Below are 20,291 nucleotides of genomic sequence, written 5' to 3'. Positions count from 1 at the left end.
ACTATCTTTCCCCATAAACCCTGTGGAGCGTAACCTCTATAGGATGGGAAGCTTTTGTATTTACAGATCTGAAAGTGTCGCATGTATGGCCACATGACTGGAATCCTTTACTAAAAACCACTTGTACTAGTTGCCAAAATCCTTCTAATTGTTGGCGCAGGAGGTTGGACCTCTAAAGCAGCTCACACACATATGGTTCTCAGTAGAGATATAAAGTTTTCCATGGGGAGTTTTCATGGAAACTAGTTCTTGGTTGCCCTGGAGAAGTGAGTGTCGATGATGGAGTCAGTGGAATCAAGCATTTAAATATCTGCTCTAAATAGCGTAGCCTCAGGGGAAACCCCATGTGAGATTCAACAATTATTGTCTCACCTGCCATAGGATTCTGTGCTTGCTTGTGCATTTTGATTTTCAAAAATTGTGTTTTCTATGTCTATAACATGCTCAGAATGGTCAAAAAAAATTTTAAAAATCATCATCTAAAAATGAGCAAAAATCTAAAAACTTGCTAAAAAAAATCAGAAATCCTTGAAACATAGTCAGAGCAGTGCTTTCAAGCAATAGAGTAGTGCATTTGTCCCATAAGTTAGCGCTTTTGACCAAAAGTTAGCACAAATGCTTTCTTACATTTGAGACAAAGCATATCAAACCAAAATTTCAAAGTCAGTATCAAAACCCTTCTTGAGTAGAGTTGCCTTTAAACTATCACACATCTTCAAACTAGTTTGATAACTGGGTTACCAATCCAACAGGCTATTTCCAAAAAGTTTACATAAGCATAAAACATTCAACAAGCTAGTGATTCAACCATCTTAAGTGCAAAAATCAACATCATTATCAGTTTCTCATTAAGATATATCAAATCCTCTATCATGAAACTTTATCAATCCACCTTTTGTTCATTATCTTGGATATATCGTTCCTATTTTAAACCTAGGTTATATCAAAATCAGAATTGCACTCACATTGGAATCAAGCAAACTTGTAAACCATCATATGCTTATATGACTTTTAAATATCACCTTAAGAAAAGAAAGCCCAGTTATAAAGCTACTCAGAAGAGAATAAGATTCTTCTATATATCAATTGCAAGATCTTGTTGAAACATAGGACATTCCTACACCATTTTCGTCACTATTTACATGGTTGCAGGTCAGAATTTGACGAGAAATATTGCAAGGACACGCTTTTCAACAAAGAGATGCTTTATCACAACAAACCAACAATAGTGATAAAATCAACAAAGCATACCTTCCTAAACCAATAATCACCTATTGAGGTTTTTTTAGAAGGTCAAAACTTCAGAAATTTTTCGAAGCAATCACATGCTAGTTTGGACTAGAGCTCAATACGAATAATTTAGAAAACAACAAAAACAAATGGAAGAAGAAGATAATTCAACATTCCAAACTTTTGGGTATACGGTTGTTGATGAAGAAGCAGTGAATAACACCATTAGAGACCTTGAGCAAGATTTCAAATTTGATAGACTAATGGAAAAATTATTAGCGAAGCAAAAGGAAAAATATCTTTTAATGTTGGCAAAATCAGGAGCTAAACTGACACAAGACTTTAACATAGAAGGCGTGAAACAAGATGCAAAGAAGAGTAATACTCAAAACATAGATGATCCAAATAACGAGGATATAAACAAAGAAAGCCATGAGGAACCAAGGGGAGATAAAACAAAAAAAGATCATGATGATACAAGAAGAGATCGTAGTGATAAAAGAACTTATGAAGATACAAGGAGAATCTGCATGGATAATCCCTTGTTAAATCTCACTCAACAAATGCAAGCCCTATACAATCAAGAGTCATGGGTGCAGAGCGGCAAGGAGAGCGGCGAGCAGGAATCCCAAATTTCAAATCTAGGAATGGCGGATTCCCTAGGGATGGCAGTCTTTCAGAGGGTGGAACTGGCAATCAGACTGGCTTCCAGGTGTCCCGAGGTATATAAGAGGACAAGGAGACAGTCAAATTGGTGGAAGACAAAGATTCCAAGACTAGGGACCCACACGATAGAGGTAAGGAAAAAAAATGGTCTTCGCTTTTTGGAGTGAAGTCGCTGGTGAAAACAGGGCTACCGGAAGTTTAAAATATTTTTGATCCAGTAACAGGGGTTGTTGTTATCTCTGTTTCGGATAAGCTGGTAGATCTTACTGTCTCTGGTTTAGCTATGACATTAGTTTGACGATTTGTTGGTTTTAGGCCTAACATTGATGTTGTTAGGAATTTTATAAGGAGGAAATGGGTTCTCAAGGTTCAAGTGGATGTGGCAGCGTTGCCTAGGGGTTTTTTTTCCTTTGCTTTTAACTCTAAAGAAGACATGAATAAAGTTCTATGTGAAGGCCCATGGATATTCGACAAGTCAAATTTGGCTCTATAGAAATGGGCTCCAAACCTTTCTCTCGATGAGTCATTTTTTGTGTCGGCGCCTATGTGGACGCGCCTCCCGGGCCTTCCGCTGGAGTTCTAGAATGAGGATGTCTTCAAGGGGATAGCGAGTTCTTTTGGAGAACTTCTCTTGATTGACCCAATGACTGCAGCTAAATCAAGGTTAGTTTTTGCCCGCATATGTGTTAATGTTAATCAAATGATAGGCATGCCCCAATCTATTGAGATTATATCTAAATTAGGGAAATGGACCCAAGCGATTGAATATGAATCACTCTCGTTTGCTTGCTTTCATTGCAAAAAATCAGCCCATTTGGCAAAATCTTGTCCGCTTAAGAAGGGTAAGATTAGCAAGAATGATAGCAATGTGAAGCAGAAATGGCAAACGAAAGAGAAAAGAGAAGACCCATCAGTAGAGTGTGATCCAGATAAGGAAGTGATTGAGCTAGAAAATGAGGTGAAGAAGGATGTGAATAGTAATAATAAAAAACATGCTTGTGTCTGTTCTAATAATCAAATAGAAAGTACTAAAGAAGATGAGCAAAGGATAGAGGCAAATAAAAAAAATGATCCAGAGGACTAGGAGGGAGGGACAGTCAGTTAGGTGAAAGTAGAGGAAAGTTCCAATGATGATGTGTCTGCATCATCTTATACAAAACCAATTGGGGAAGACTTTAATGAAGAGCAGGTTTTTAACATTTCTGATTTTGAGCCTCTTTTGCTATTAATCAATGGAAGCCCAAAGTCGTTTCAATGCAAAACCCCATCACATAGTGTGGAAATGGAAGCCCTAGAAGGAAATCTTAGGATTCTTGGTACGAAAGAGGGAAAATTGAATAAGGAGGGACCCAATGGAGGTACCGCAACTAGAAGCAAGAATAAGAAAAAGGCAGATGTTGGAAGCCAAAACAAAAAGCAGGGGAGACCTTCTCTAAAACATCATAGGGAACAGGAAAGTTGGAAGAACTGTGCTGATGGAACACAGAGCTCCATCAAGTCATCTCTATCCTCGATTAAAGTATGAAGATAATTTCCTAGAATATAAGAGGGTTGAATGCCCCTCATAAGCAGAATGTGTTACGTAATATTATAAGAGATCATAAACCAGATGTGGTCCTTGTTCAAGAAACTAAGATGTGTAAGGATAAAGTGGAAAGGATTAGAATACTTAAAAATAATGGAGTTATAGAATCTAGTTCGGAGGGAGCCTCTGGAGGAACAGCGATTTTTTGGAACCAAAATACTATTAAAGGTAAGGAAATTATTCTAAATTTAATAGGAACTTTGTGCAGCTTGAGCATATCAAGGATAACTTTGTCTGGGTTATCACTAATGTCTATGTGCCTAATACCAAAACTGGGAGAGCTAAATATTGGAGAAGCCTTACAAAAGACAGACTAAATTTTGCTAATAAAAGCTGGATAATAATGGGAGATTTCAATACTCCACTTAAAGAGGAAGAGAAGATGGGAGGCCTCCCCTTGCAGCTTGATGGTAAACAAGATCTTATGGATTTTATAAATGATCAATCTCTTATGGATGTGGATCTCCAAGGGATTAACTATACCTGGACTAATAGAAGAACTAGAGTTGATCTTATTCAAGTTAAGTTAGATAGAACCTTAATTACTCTTGAGTGGTTATCTAAGTATAGTTGTTCTTTGGCATCTGTTATCAAGATTGGTTCTAATCATTACCCTATTTCTTTTACTGCCAATTATTTATCTGCAAAGAGAAATTTCCCTTTTAGATTTGAAAAAGTGTGGTTATCCCATCCGTCTCTGGAAGCTTGTGTTGTAGATTGGTGGAGTTTTGAGGTTGAGGGAACAGCTCTATTTAGAATAGCTAAAAAGCTCAATATTATAAAGGCTAAAATCAAATTTTGGAACAAAGAGATTTTTGGGGATATCTTCAAGAGTAAAATTCAAATTAAAACCGAAATAAAAGAAGTTCAAGATAAAATCTAAGAGGATGGGCTTTCAGAAGAGTTGAGGTCTGTGGAAAATGGTTTGTTGTCTAAATACCACACCATTATTTCTAATGAAGAGACATTCTGGAGACAAAGATCAAGAGCCTTGTATTTGAAGGAAGGTGATAAAAATACCTGATTTTTTCACTTAACTACTCTTAAGCACGGGGCGGTTAACGGGATATCCAGGTTATCCTGTAATAGAGGGATTTTAATGGATGATAATGATATAAGAAAGGAAGCTATGGACTATTTTAGCACCCTATTGGGCGAAGTGGATAACCTTGATGACAGTAACCAAAACCTCCTGCTGCAAGCTATTCCTTCTACCTTGACTGAGGAAGACAACAAACATTTATCTCGAATACCTTCTAGTCAGGAAATCAAAAAGGCGATGTTCTCTTTTCAGGGAGATAAGTCTCCTAGAGCGGATGGTTTTCCAATGTTCTTTTTCCAATCATTTTGGCATATTGTGGAGACTGATATTTGTACAGGAGTTAAAGAATTCTTTGGTTCTAGAAGGCTTCTAAAAGAATTGAATGCGACCTTCATTGTCCTAATTCTGAAGATCTCTGGAGCTGATTCTTTTAATAAGTTTAGACCAATTAGTCTCTGTAACTCTATTTACAAGATTTTGTCTAAGGTTCTTACCTCAAAATTGCTGGATATTCTTCCCAGAATTATCTCTGCCCAACAAAATGGTTTTGTCCTCGGAAGACAGATTCTGGATTCCATTATTTCAGTTCATGAAAATATTCATTCTCTTACGATGGCTAAAAATCAGGGCTTTTTTCTTAAGTTAGATATGGCTAAAGCTTATGATAGAGTGAATTGGCAATTTCTCTTAAGGATTATGAAAGCCTTTGGATTTGGAGAAAAATTTATTCAACTTTGCTCTCAATTGATGGAAACTTCCTCTTATGTTGTTATTGTCAATGGATCCCCTTCAAATTTCTTCAAAAGCACTAGAGGTCTAAGACAGGGGGACCCCATCTCCCCAATCTTGTTTACTATCTTAGCTGAAAGTTTGGGTAGATTTATTTTTTTAAATGTGGAAGAAGGTAATCTCAAAGGATTGAAACCTTCTTCCTCCAATATTACTTGTACTCATGAATAGTTTGTTGATGACTCAATCACTATGGGGGAAGCTACTATTAGGGAAGCTAAAAATATGAAGAATGTTATGAATATTTATGAATCTGCTTCTGGTCAAAAAATCAATTGGGATAAGAGCTCTTTGTTCTTCATCAATACCCCTGTTCAAAGACAATTAAGGATTGAAAGAATTCTTGGTTGTAAAATAGCTAAGCTTCCCTCCACTTATTTGGGGCTTCCCCTTTGTATTAAGCCTGCGGATAATTTTTGGATTAAGTTGGTTGACAAATTTAGCTCCAAACTGACAGGTTGGAAAGGGGCAGTCCTTAGTCAAGCGGGCAAGGTTACACTGCTCAAAGCCACTCTCCAAAACTTGCTTGTTTATGCTCTTAGTTTGTTTAAAATCCCTAGAAAGTTTGCAAAAGCAATTGAAAGAATCCAAAAAAAGTTTCTTTGGTCGAGAGTGGAAGTCAAGAATAGAATTCCCCTTATAGTCTAGAATAAAATCTGCTCTCCCAAGGCCTCTGGGGGGTTGGGTTTAAGGAATATAAGCTCTATGAATAATGCCTTATTAGAAAAACAAATTTGGAGAATGAAAGGGGAGGAAAGAGAGTGGAATTTAATCTGGAGAAATAAATATCTTCACATGCAACCTTCTAAGGAAGAATTTTTGGATAAATCTTTTATTGTTGAAGGTTCTGCAATTTGGAATGCAGTTCAATCGGCTAAAAGTTGGGCTACAACTGGAAGAATGTGGAAACTAGGGAATGGTAGAAGTATAAGATTTTGGGAAGACAGATGGATTATGGATAAACCTCTGGAGGAAATTCCAATCCCTTATGATTGGAAAGATTGGTTCAAAAACAGGCATGGGGGTTTGGTCAAAGATTACTGGAGAAATGGGAAATGGATTGAATTTAGCCAGCATTGTCCGGGGTTAAAGTTTCTTGAGATTGTGCTTTCTTCTAAAATTTTGAGAGACAACAAAGAGGATAGTTTGATATGGAGGGAAACCCCAGATGGGAAGTATTCTGTGTCCTTGGCTTCAACTATCCAAAATAAAGTTATGGAAGAAACTCCTATTTGGCCTAAAGTGTGGAATAAGAAGTTAATTCCTAAATATCTTTTTTTGGATCTTTATCTAAAACAAGGTATTAACTCTGGACAACCTTCAAAAGCGAGGATTTTTTTTTCCTAATAGGTGTTCTCTTTGTTGCAGGGAAGAAGAGTCTACCTGCCATATTCTCCATCAGTGTACTTTCAGCCAGGAAATTTGGAAAATCATTTTAAGTAGGTGTAAGCTAAGTTGGGTTTTTTCGAACTCTCTAAGGGAATCCTGGCAGCAATGGTACTGCCCTAATTCCAACCCAAAGATTGTGGAGCTTTGGAAACTAACCTTCCCTAATGTTATCTGGAACATCTGGAAAGAGCACAACAATAGGATTTTTAGCGATAAAAGTGCCAACCCTGAAGTGGTGGTGGATAAAATATACAGGAGTATCTTTGAATGCCTCAATGGCATTGATTATGGTCCAGTTGCTAAAGAAGACTTCAATGACAGGTGGAACCTTTCTACTACCAAATCGAGTAAGGAGAAGGGTAGAGAAGGTCTTGCTTGGTGTTTTCTACCTCAGGGATGGATAAATGCCAACTTTGATGGGGCTTCTAAGGGGAATCCGGGTAAAGCTGGTTATGGGGGCATTGTCAGGAATTTTGCTGGAAGTTACCTAGTGGTGGTTGTTGGCCCTTTGGGGAGTCAAACTAGTCATTATGTTGAAGCCTCAGCTACGCTGAATACTCTAATTATTGTTAAGAACCTAAATCATGATAAATTATGGCTGGAGGGAGACTCACTTAATATTATTAAGTGCTTGAAGAGGGAAATCAAGCCATCGTGGTCTATAGAAAACATAATTTTGAAAGGTAGGGAAATTGTTGCTAGTTTTAAAGTTATAATAATAGAACATGCCTTTAGAAAGAAAAATATGGTGGTGGATTGTCTAGTGAACCTAGGCATTAATTCCAAATCTCAAACAATTTGGCACGGGGAAGATATTAATATGAGTATTAAAGAGCTCCTTAGAAAGGATAGTTTTATGGGGAAAGAAGGACCGCAAAATTATGATAGTTGATATGAGTAATTTATGCATTGATAGAAAGGTAATGATTACTTGGCAAAGTGGTAGAATCCTAGTCAAATATAATAACTCTTCGCACATTTTGTGGGTCATCTTTTTCAAAATTTCGAGAGACAACGGGAAGAAAGCTTTGAGTTTGCAGAAGAACAGGGGTGAAAGTCTAAAATTGAATATGGGAGGTGATTTAAGGAGGGAGGAACCAGACAATACTTCCAGATGGAAGGATATGTTGAAAGTTTGGGCGAAGCTAGAAAAGGGTCCCTAATGAGTTTCATAGAGAAGCTGGTTGATTACAACAAAGGTAGGGTAAATCTCGCAGTCTCCAAAATAACTAAAAATTGGAGTAATGGGTCTTTTAAAATATATGGTGTGAGGTTCAAATTGGACGCGGGCCTCATCGTGACTGTGACAGGTATGCCCCACTCAAGGCTCAATTTTTTTAGAGATTTTAAAGTTTCCAATAATGCGGTAAAAATTTTCCCGCGTAAGGAAAAGGAGAGGGCTAAAATTGGAAAAGCCACAGGGGGTTATTATGAAGCCTCCAACATCAAGAAAATATGGGGCTAGGTTTTGAATGCCATCATGGAATACATAACTGTTGAGGGCGACTTTTCTAGGGCCCACACTTATCACTTTGTGTTATTAAACCACTTCAGGCATGAGAAAAGTTTTGGTTTCCCTGCCCTACTATCTCTTCAGGTCCCTGTCTAGGTCTCTCAATAAACACAACAAGAATCCCTCGAACCCGGTGCTCCATTGTGGGCTCATTTTGCTCATTTATGAGCATTGTAAAATCCTTGCCATGCAGGAAAACAAGAGGTTGTCCGCTTCTCCAGGGAAAGGCAAGAGAAAACTAGAGGAAGGCGAATCCAACAAGGAGGAGGCTACTCCGAGCAAAAAAAGCAAGAGAGCCACTGGGATGAAAGCCCATGATGAAAAGAATGATATAGGGGAAACTGAAAAAGAGGGTAGTGAAATGGAAATAGATGAGTCAGAGGGTGAGGAAATTTGGAAAGATGAGGACGTGGGTACAGAGGAAGAAGAAGGTGAGAACGAATCTGACAATGATAGTCCAGATCACAGTGCTAGCTTAGGAAACAACAACAACCAACCTATGGTGGATAAGGATGATAAGGATAATGAGGAAAAAGATATGAATTCTAGAGAGGGAGAAGATAAGGAACTCAAGAAGGAAATGGCTAAGGATAGTTTGAGTGAGGATAAGGAGAGCGTTGTAGAAGGGTTATTCCTAGATAACCTTAAAAAACTTACTAAGGCTAGATTGGGTTATGATAGATGGACATATGAACTATTGAAGAACCTAGAAAAAAATGGGAAACAGATGGATGAGAAAAGGAAGGAAGATGATAGGAGTCAGAAGCAATGGAAGCAGGACATGGAGGAAAAAGTTAAAAAAATGGCATCTTAGATTGACTATTTGGAAGAAGGGAAAGTGGCGATGAAAAACATGTTGGGTATGATCACGAATATCTTGTCTACTGTTACAAAGAACCTAGAGGATATCTCAAAGGTCCTCGATAACTCCATCTCTCCCAAACCTGTGCTGGACCTCGACATGGATGAAGATGCAATCGAGATTGGAAGCGAGGAAGCTACACCTGGTGGAGCAGCAAAGAGAACTAGAGCACATGTTAAGAAAGTTGATGCTACGTATACTAAGGAAATCCCTAATCTTAGGGATAATATCAAAGACCTGTATGGGATTAGTAGTAACTTGGATAATGCCCTGAAAAACATAAATTAGTTCCTTTTGTCTGGTCTGGCTAGTTTTTGTTGTTTTTGGGGGCTTTTAGTTGGTTTTTTCTAGTTATTTTGTTGGTTTTCCTAAAGTACGTTCCTCCTAGTTTCTTAATGCTTTTATATTGTAAGGTCATTTTGTAAAGGGTTTCAAGGCCCCTTCAAAACTTACTTTTACTTTAATCAAAAATAAATCCAAGCCCTACAACAATAAATACAAGATATGCGAGATGGAACAAGTTCCAAAAAGTATTCATTGGAAGATACATGCCCGTATCCTTTTGACAAAAGTTTAAATATGATACCATTTCCACAGCATTGCAAAATCCCTAAATGTGATAAATACGATGGGAAATCTGATCCTCAAGATCACATTAGGGAATTTTGTACTATGAGTATGGAATTATCACACAATAAAACTTACCTAATGCATCTATTGATAACTCAATGATGTGTAGAGAGTACCAAACCGGTACTAAGAGGGGGGGGTGAATCAGTACAGGCAAAAACCAATAGTCTTAAACCGGTTTGATAGTAAACACTTCAAAAGACTGGCAGACAGAGATACCGGTTTGAAACAGAGTGCAACCAGTAAAGCTAAGAATGTCTGAGACAAGCATTAATCGGTTACACACGTAGCCTTTCACCCAACTTGATACTACACTACCATTTCATCCTTATGCATAAACAGGTGATCTATCATTAGATCATAGTAACAGCTAGCTCAACATGTTCTATTGACAAACATAAAACACAGAACCATCATATGCTTAACAAACAATAGCAAAGCATCACACATGACACACATTTTTTTCATGTGGAAACCCAACTGGGAAAAACTATGGTGGGGATGAATACCCACAAGCTATTTTTGAACTCTTTGAAAGTCCGCTCTGTTAGGAGCCTTGTCCGATTAGAGACATTACAATAGGTTCTACTAGGAACCGATCCTGTTAGAGATCACCCGGTTAAGGGATGGCTAAAATACCCGATTAAGGGTTAAACCCTTTTAAAGGTTACCTTGTTAGAGGATTTCAAGAACTCAATAGCTAAAGGACTTCGAACTCAGTAGCTTAGAGTTACCCTGTTAAAGGATTTTTCAGCAAGCTGGTTAAGGCTACCCTATTAAGGGATTTTCCAACTATTGAGGTGGTTAGAGATCAACAGGTATTACAATGATCTGGTAACAACACTCAATGTCAATGCAAATCCACTTAAGCTCCTCTTTTCCTTCTGCACTTACACTCTGTAGGTATTACTTCTCTCCTTTTGGTCTGGCAAGAATCACAAATCCCTTCTCTTGGATCCTCACACACAACTTTTGCCAACAACCCTAAAAAGAGTCACAACATCGACCTTATAGAAAATCGTTAGGTTGGTAGCATAAACCCTAAACCCTAAACCTAATAGGTTAAGAAATTCAAACGGTTCAATCCTGACCGTTGAGCATGTTGCATTAATCTCCATCGTTTGTTTTCCGTTGTTTTCATGGTGGCTGATAACCCATCACACGTTATCACCGTTTTACAGTCTTCTCATATTCCCGAGGTAGATAGGCAAGATCTTCTTCATGCACGATCCTTCATGTACACAGGGCTTACGTGGCAACACAATCTTGTTCTTTGTTTTCATGCTGACTCATTGCACAAAGTCACCAGTTGAGCCACACATGCTTGAAGCACTTCAACTGGAAACCCTGAAGTTGAGACTATGAACCGGTAGCCATTCAAGGCTTCCATGTGCCGGTTCCCATAACCATATGCCGGTTCACTTTTGAACAATCACACCGCTTCACTTTGGCACAAATGTCAGTTCATAGTGTTATACCAGTTCTCACATATGCCAGTTCACACCTCTGCAACATATTGACATCAATGACAACATACAATGTCATTATGTCCTCATACCGGTTCACATAATGCCAACAATCTCCCCCTTTGGCATTGATGGCAATATACAAAGATATCTCTCCGCTTCACTTCTTCTCCCCAAATTTATGTAGATATCTTCTCTGCTTCACATCTTCTCCCCCTTTGACAACAATGCCAAAGTGGAGGCACAAGCTTCCCTTTTCCATTATGCTGCTCCCCCTGAGGAGTAGCATCCTTCAACACATCAATCCAAAATAAATTTGACTATGCAATACCAGACTGATGTGGAGCATATGCTTTTAGTTCACCTCCTGAAGGGGTAGTACCCCTAATTCACCTCTTAAGTGTGTAAATGTAGTCTTTGGGGGAGGCTTGGTGAATATGTCTGCTAACTGCTCCTTACTGGACACATGCTCCAATGTAATCTCTTTGTTTTGAACCTTTTCCCTCAAGAAATGATACTTAAGCTCAAAGTGCTTAGTTCTAGAATGTAAAACCGGATTCTTGGAGATATTAATTGCACTAGTATTGTCACAGAATATACTTACCAGTTCAGATACAAGGACTTTGAAGCCATTCAATACATGCTTCATCCAAATTGTCTGAGTGCAGTTCATGAAAGCCACAACATACTCTACTTCCACTGTAGACTAAGAGATACAACTCTGCTTTTTACTCATCCAGGAGACCAGTCTACCACCAAGGAAGAATGCATCACCAGTTGTGCTCTTCCAGTCATCTACATTACCAGCCTAATCAGCATCTATGAACACTTTCAAGTTGAAATCCTTGCTATATGGATACCACAATCCATAGTCAACAGTTCCCTTCAGATACCTAAGAATCCGCTTGACTGCAACCAAGTGGGATTCTCTTGGGCTTTTTTGGAACCTTACAGTAATGCCAACTGCATGTCAAATATCTGGTCTACTATGCACCACATAATACAATTTACCAATCATTGATCGGTATTTCTTCTCATCAACCAATGCTGAGTCATCCTCTTTGGATAGTTTACAACCGGTCACCATCGGTGTACCAACCAGTTTGTTGTCTTCCATGTCAAAAGTCTTCAACACCTCTTTGACATACTTGGATTGAGTGATAAAGATTACATCTCTCATCTGTTGGATCTGCAGTCCAATGAAGAACTTAATCTCCCCTATGAGTGACATCTCAAACTCTTTCTTCATCTCATCTACAAACTCATGACTCATCTTGTCATCTCCACCAAAGATAATGTCATCAAAAAATACCTCACAGATCAGGATCTGATCTCCTTCAGACTTCAAGTAGATATTGCTATCTTCACTTGTTCTCTCAAATCCAATCTTCACAAGATGGGAATGCAGGCATTCATACCATGCTCTAGGTGCTTGTTTTAGACCATATAAGGCTATATGTAGCCTACACACCATGTCACTGTCTTCAGATAGGGAAAACCCATCTGGTTGCTCTATATACACTTCCTCTTCAAGTACACCATTTAGGAATGCATATTTTACATCCATTTGATATACTTTGAAGCCTTTAAAAGCTGCATATGCTAGAAGCATACGAACTCCTTCTAGTTTGGCTACAGGGGCAAAGGTTTCACCATAGTCTTCTCCTTCTTCTTGAGCATATCCTTTGCACACCAGTCTGGCTTTGTTTCTAATCACTGTGCCATCCTCATTCAGCTTATTTCTGAAGACCCATTTGGTACCAATGACATTTTTGCGCTCTGGTTTGGGTACCAAGGACCATGTACCATTTTTCTCTATCTGGTCAAGTTCCTCTTCCATTGCCTTGATCTAGTCTTCATCCTTATGTGCCTCTTTGAATGTTTTAGGCTCGAGTTCAGAGACCATGCATGAGTTTTCTCTGACTTTTCTTCTTGTAAGGATTCCTACATCCTTATCTCCTATGATCTGCTTAGGATCATGATTTAGCTTGACATACCGAGGAATGGTCTTGATAGATTCCTCTTGCTTTTCTTCTTCATCCTCATCTCCATCAGTATCAGCATCCACATTTGCCAGTGTAGGAACATTGTTACTGGTATTCGATTGACTGACAACTGGTTCCCAAAAGGTTGCAACCGATTCACTTACCGCTTGCTTAATACAGGTTTCCTCAGTTTTCTCAGAGGTTTCATCAATTCTTACATTGATGCTTTCCATAATTCTCTAAGTCCTATTGTTGAAACACTTGAGAGCTTTGCTCTTGGTGGAATATCCTAGGAATATTCCTTCATCACATTTCGCATCAAATTTGATCTGGTGTTCACTTCTCTTGATGTAACATTTGCTACCAAACATTCTAAAGTAGCTAACCATAGGTGTCTTACCAGTCCAATACTCATAAGGAGTTTTATCCTTACCTTTCTTGATGAGTACCCGATTCATTGTGTAGACTGCAGTGCTCACCGCTTCTCTCCAAAAGGTGTGAGCTACCTTTCCTTGAATCAACATGGTTCTTGCTGCTTCAACCACAGTCCGGTTATTCCTCTCTGCTAGGCCATTCTGCTGTGGAGTCTGGGGGGCAGACAATTGCCTCTTGATGCCATGTTCTTCACAGTACTTGTTGAATTCACCAGAAGTGAATTCCCCTCCTTGATCAGTTCTCAGGCACTTAATCCTTTTACCGCTTTCCTTCTCCACTAATGCTTTGAAAGCTTTAAACTTTACAAAGGGTTCAGACTTGTCTTTCAAGAATGTGACCCACATCATTCTTGAGCAGTCATCAGTGAGAATCATGAAGTACCTATCACCCTGCACACTTCTAGTTTTCATAGGACCACACAAATCAGTATGCACAAGATCAAGCAAGTTGTCAGCAGTGAAAGATTTACCTTTAAAGGTTGAGGAAGACATTTTCCCCAATTGACACTCTCTGCACAAGGTATTATTTGGTTTTCTTAATACCGGCAACCCTCTAACTGCCTTGATCTTACTGGCCTTTACAATGTTATCAAAGTTTACATGGCAGAGTCTCCTATGCCATATCCAACTATCATCAAATTTAGCCATAAGACATGTACTTATATTTGCATTCAGATGAAATAGGTTACCTTTGGTCTGCATGCCGGTTGCCACCAATTCACCATCTTTTCCTTTGATTCTGCAAACTCCATTCTTGAATTCCAGAGTAAGGCCACTGTCATTCAGCTGGGCAACACTCAGAAGGTTGTGTCTCAGACCATCAACCCAGTACACATTGTCAGCACTACTCTTTCCATTTAGAGAGATGGACCCTCTACCTTTGACCATGCATGGTGCATCATTGCTGAAGTGAACCACACCACCATCATACTCCTCCAAGGATAGAAACTTACTCTGGTCACCAGTCATATGGTGAGAGCAGCCACTGTCAATGATCCACTCATTGGAATTATCAAACCGGGAGACAAGAGCCTTCTTTTCTAACACATCTTCTTTGACAGCAACAAACACAATATCTTCATTTTCTTCATCCTCTGACTCTTCGTCTGCGACACCTTCATCAACTACCACAAAATAGTTTCTCCGGTTTCCTTCTTTGAATTTCTTGAACCTTTTCAGTTTGTCCTTGTTGTCGCCATTAGGACAGTTTACAACAATATGTCCTATCCAGTTGCAAGAAAAGCATTTCAAGGGAAGCTTACCTTTGTATTTGTTGGTTCCTTTAGGAGGTTTCCTAGCAAGGAGAGCTTCAAATGCCATCAAAATCTCCTCATCATCCATTTCTCTGCTCTGTCTTGGTTCACCACTAGTGCTAGCTTCTTTTCCTTTTCTGGATGATATAATAGAGGCTTTAAAAGCTGATTCAATCTTTTGAACACTGCCATCAAAACTATTTAGCTCATAGGCTATCAACTTTGCTAGGATGGAGTCCAAGGATACCTTAGTCTTGTCTATTGATCTTAGCTCCTGAATAGCAGCAACCCTTATTACATAGACCGGCAATAGGGATCTCAAGACTTTGCTTAACACAATGGAATCTTCTATTTTACCACCTGCACTCTTGATATCTCCAACAACTGTTTTGATTCTTATTCCATACTGCTGAATGGTCTCACCTTCAACCATCTACATATCTTCAAACTTCCCTCTCAAGCTTTCTTCCTTAGCCTATTTTACATGTTCGTCACCACCATAAGTATTTTCAAGAGCATCCCATACCTCTTTGGGATTTACCTTGTCCTGAAAATCAATAAACTCAATGTCCGATAAACTACTAATTAGAGCTTCCATGACTTGCCCATTTTCTTGTATCTCTCTCTTTTGGTCATCGGTGAAAGTATCGGTAGGGGCAACATAGACATTCTCAACATAGTTCCAATGTTGAGCACCCATGCTTCTAATGAATATCTTCATCCTGTCTTTCCAAATGCTAAAATTTTCCCTATTGAACTTTGGACCTTCCCTCTTCATCGTTTGACTGGGATCTTTACCTCAAGCAGTTAAGCTTATAACTTAGAGGACTCGGAGGACGCTCTGATACCAATTGATAACTCAATAATGAGCAGATAGTACCAAACCGGTACTGAGAGGGGGGGGGGCGATGAATCAGTACAAGCAAAAACCAACAGTTTTAAACTGGTTTGATAGTAAACACTTCAAAAGACTGGCAGACAGAGATACCGGTTTGAAACAGAGTGCAACCGGTAAAGCTAAGAATGTCTGAGACATGCATTAACCGGTTACACACTTAGCCTTTCACTCAACTTGATACTACACTACCATTTCATCCCTATGCATAAACAGGTGATCTATCATCAGATCATAATAACAGCTAGTTTAACATGTTCTATTGACAGGCATAAAACACATAACCATCATATGCTTAACAAACAATAGCAAAGCATCACAAAATAAAAGCATCACACATGACACACATATTTTTCATGTGGAAACCCAACTGGGAAAAACCACGGTGGGGATGAATACCCACAAGCTATTTTTGAACTCTTTGAAAGTCCGCTCTGTTAGAAGCCTTGTTCGGTTAGAGACATTACAATAGGTTCTGCTAGGAACCGATCCTGTTAGAGATCACCTGGTTAAGGGATGGCTACAATACCCAATTAAGGGTTAAACCCTATTAAAGGTTACCTTGTTAGAGGATTTCAAGAACTCAATAGCTAAAGGACTTCGAACTCAGTAGCTTAGAGTTACCCTATTAAAGGATTTTCAGCAAGCCGGTTAAGGCTACCCTGTTAAGGGATTTTTCAACTGTTGAGGTGTTAGAGATCAACAGGTATTACAATGATCTAGTAACAACACTCAATGTCAATGCAAATCCACTTAAGCTCCTCTTTTCCTTCTACACTTACACTCTGTAGGTATCACTTCTCTCCTTTTGGTCTGGTAAGAATCATGAATCCCTTCTCTTGGATCCTCACACACAACTTTTGCCAATAACCCTAGAAAGAGTCACAACATCGACCTTATAGAAAATAGTTAGGTCAGTAGCATAAACCCTAAACCCTAAACCTAATAGGTTAAGAAATTCAAACGGTTCAATCCTGACCGTTGAGCATGCTGCATTAATCTCCATTGTTTGTTTTCTGTCGTTTTCATGGTGGCTGATAACCCATCACACGTTATCACCGTTTTATAGTCTTCTCATATTCCCAAGGTAGATAGGCAAGATCTTCTTCATGCACGATCCTTCATGTACACAGGGCTTACGTGGCAACACTATCTTGTTCTTTGTTTTCATGCTGACTCATCGCACAAAGTCACCGGTTGAGCCACATAGGCTTGAAGCACTTCAACCGGAAACCCTAAAGTTAAGACTACGAATCGGTAGTCATTCAACGCTTCCATGTGCCGATTCCCATAACCATATGCCGATTCACCTTTGAACAAGCACACCGCTTCACTTTGGCACAAATGTTGGTTCATAGTGTTATACCGATTCTCACATATGCCGGTTCACACCTCTGCAACATATTGACATCAATGACAACATACAATGTCATTATGTCCTCATACCGGTTCACATAATGCCAACATCTATTCCCTAGGAGTTTAAATGGACAATCAATGGAATGGTTCTCAAGACTACCATCTGGAATCAAATCTTTTGAAGAACTTGTGAATAGATTTATTTCACAATACTCCTACAATGTAAGAAATGAGATAACAATGTTGGATTTATTCAATGTTAAGCAAAAGAATGGTGAATCTTTGATGATCTTCTTACAGCGATGGAAATGAATGTTTAATAGGTATCTAAGAGATGTACCTGATCAAGAGAAAATGGACATATTCATTGATAATCTTATCAGTGAAATGAGATCGTCTAAAAATGCAATGTCCTCCTTTTACCAAGATGATTGAAAATGGTCTAAAAATAGAAGACACAATGGTAAAGAAAGGAGAGTTGAAGCTTTACAATAATTCCTACAATAACAATCACAACAACAACAACAACAACAACAACAATAACAATAGCAATGCGAAACCTAAATTCTAGTCAAAGAATAGTAATTTCATCAATGTAGGAAATGATGACAATAATGCTACAAAACAACAACCAATCTTTAATCTATCAAGTCAAATCCCAAACAATAACAATCAAGAAAACAATAAATCCAAGTCTTTCTTCTCCAATCCTCGCAGGAAATTCACAAACATTGGAGAACCCTTGGAATCAACTTTGAAAACTCTTCTAGCGAAGAAACTAATTACTTTACCAGAAGCAAGAAGTTATGAACCACAAGTTAAACCTAATTGGTGGAACGACAATCATTTTTGCAATTACCATCGAAATAAAGGACATCAAACTAATAATTGCCAAAGATTGAATCACCTTATCCAAGATTTAATCGATAATATAAGACAAATGAATCACATCTAACCTTTAAGACTCCGCTTCCAAATTATGAAAAAGGTGAACAAACTAAATCAAAAGATGACAAAGGCAAAGCCAAAGTGAACTACACTTATACATATGATGATGTGGTAAATGTCATCATTGTTAAAGATAACCCACCTTCAGAACCAATCAACATCATTATGCGAAGCAAAGCAAAGGTTACATTTTCAGGTATTACAAATGAATCAACATCCACTTCACAACAATATAACTTAGTAGAACAATTGCAAAGAATATTTTCTCAAATATCAATTTTAGAGCTTCTCAAAGTTTCACCTATGCATACGAAAATTTTAGAAAAATCTCTAACGAAAACAACAGTTTCAAAAGACCTGGATGTAGATCAGTTCCAAAACATGGTGGGACACCTTATAGCCCCTCATTGCTTATCATTTTTTGAAAATGATGATGCATTCTTGCAACATCCTCATAATGCTCCCTTACATGTTGAAGTCATCATTCACAAAACTCGTGTCAAACGCGTACTCATAGATGGTAGAGTTGGCTTAAACATTTGTGCATTAAGTTTAATAAAGGCTTTGGGATATTCAGAAAATACAGTAGATCTAAAGAAGAAAATAACCATTAGGCTTATTATGAAGAAGAAGTTATTCTAAAGGAACTGTGGTGTTACCAATCAATATAGGACCTATGGAAAGGAATACATTATGTCAGGTTTTAGATTTGAATCTATCTTATAACATTCTTTTGGGAACACCATGGATTCACAACATGCAAGCAGTTCCTTCTACATATCACCAATGTGTAAAGTTTCCTCATGAGGGACAAGAGGTCACTATAATTGCAGACTCCAGCCAATATTGCAATAATCTGAAGCCAACACAAGATACAAGAGTTCCACATAATAGAGAATCAGTCTATCCTACCAAAGAAATTCAAGAAAAGTTATGGGAAACCTTTGAGAAAAAACTCAAATTAAATGATGAAGGAATGGGAAAATATTCTTTACATAGCTTGCCAGCTTCACCTAAATCATATGGAAAGCCTACAAATGTTCAACCACGGATCTCACAAAAATTAGTAGAAATGTTTGATGGAGCATTTGTTAGAGCTGGAACACTTGCAGAAGAAACTGAAGACAAGGACATTCTTGGTTGGTTGTACAAAGATGAAAATGAAACTATAGCAATAGCTGCAGAAGTTAATATTCCCATAGAGCAATATGACAATGGTTATAAGATCATGCAAAAAATGGGATATGAAGGAAAAGGACCAATTGGTAAGCGACAAGAAGGTATTTTAGAACCTATTTGTCCTCACTCACAATCTAAAGAAGATAAATCAGGACTTCGATATCCAAAATCAAATCAAAAGCAACATAATTATCAACAACCAAAGTGGAGAAAGAAAGCAGTCCCTAAAGAAGAACCATGGCAAGAAAACCTACACCAAGCAGCATAAATAGTAGCCAATAAGCAAAAACAAGAAGAATATGAGAAACAACAAGAATAACTTGCAATCAAAAGAGAAGAACAATCTTGTAAACAAGTTTAAGGAATACGAACAAGTGCTAAATCTAAGCAAGATATTCTAGAAGCAGTGAAAGAAGAGATGGTTGAAATCAAAGAACTATTTGCACCATACAATATTCTTGTATGGTATAGTGGCGTAATCCTAGACAATGGTTCAGAGACAGATTCAAATGACTATGAATGGGGTCCAGATCTATCATCTAGTGTATCAAGTGAAGAAAAGAATGAAGAGAAAAGATCTATTACAAATGAAGACTTGTCTTTCACAAAACAAAAGATAGAGTTAGAAAGAAGACAAGAACTCAGAATTCAGAGAAAAGAGGCATATACAAGACAACAAAAGAAAGAGGATGAAAAAGAGAAATAAGTAACACCACAAGAAACACAAACAGTTATTGATCAAGTATTAGGAAATATCATATTTTTATCAAATGATGAGCAAGACATACCAAGATATGGAAGAACCATGGAAGAACTAATAGATAGTCAAGTGGGATTGACTATTAGTCCAAAAGAAGCTGAGTTCGAGAGAAGACAAAATATAGAAAAAGAATCCTCTATGTCATGTACACAAGTATGTCAACTTCAAAATATAAATGAATCCATTGAAATTAATCAAGAAGGAACTTGTAGTGTTAAAGATGTATGTGTTGATATAATCCATTCGTTTGAGGGACAAATGTCAAATGAAGAGTCACTTGAGTGTGAACCATAAAATACCAATACT

This window comes from Cryptomeria japonica, chromosome 5 (genome assembly GCF_030272615.1).
Source record: "Cryptomeria japonica chromosome 5, Sugi_1.0, whole genome shotgun sequence".
NCBI lineage: Eukaryota > Viridiplantae > Streptophyta > Pinopsida > Cupressales > Cupressaceae > Cryptomeria > Cryptomeria japonica.
The sequence above is the reverse complement of the archived record's forward strand: the minus strand, read 5'-3'. Positions refer to the sequence as shown.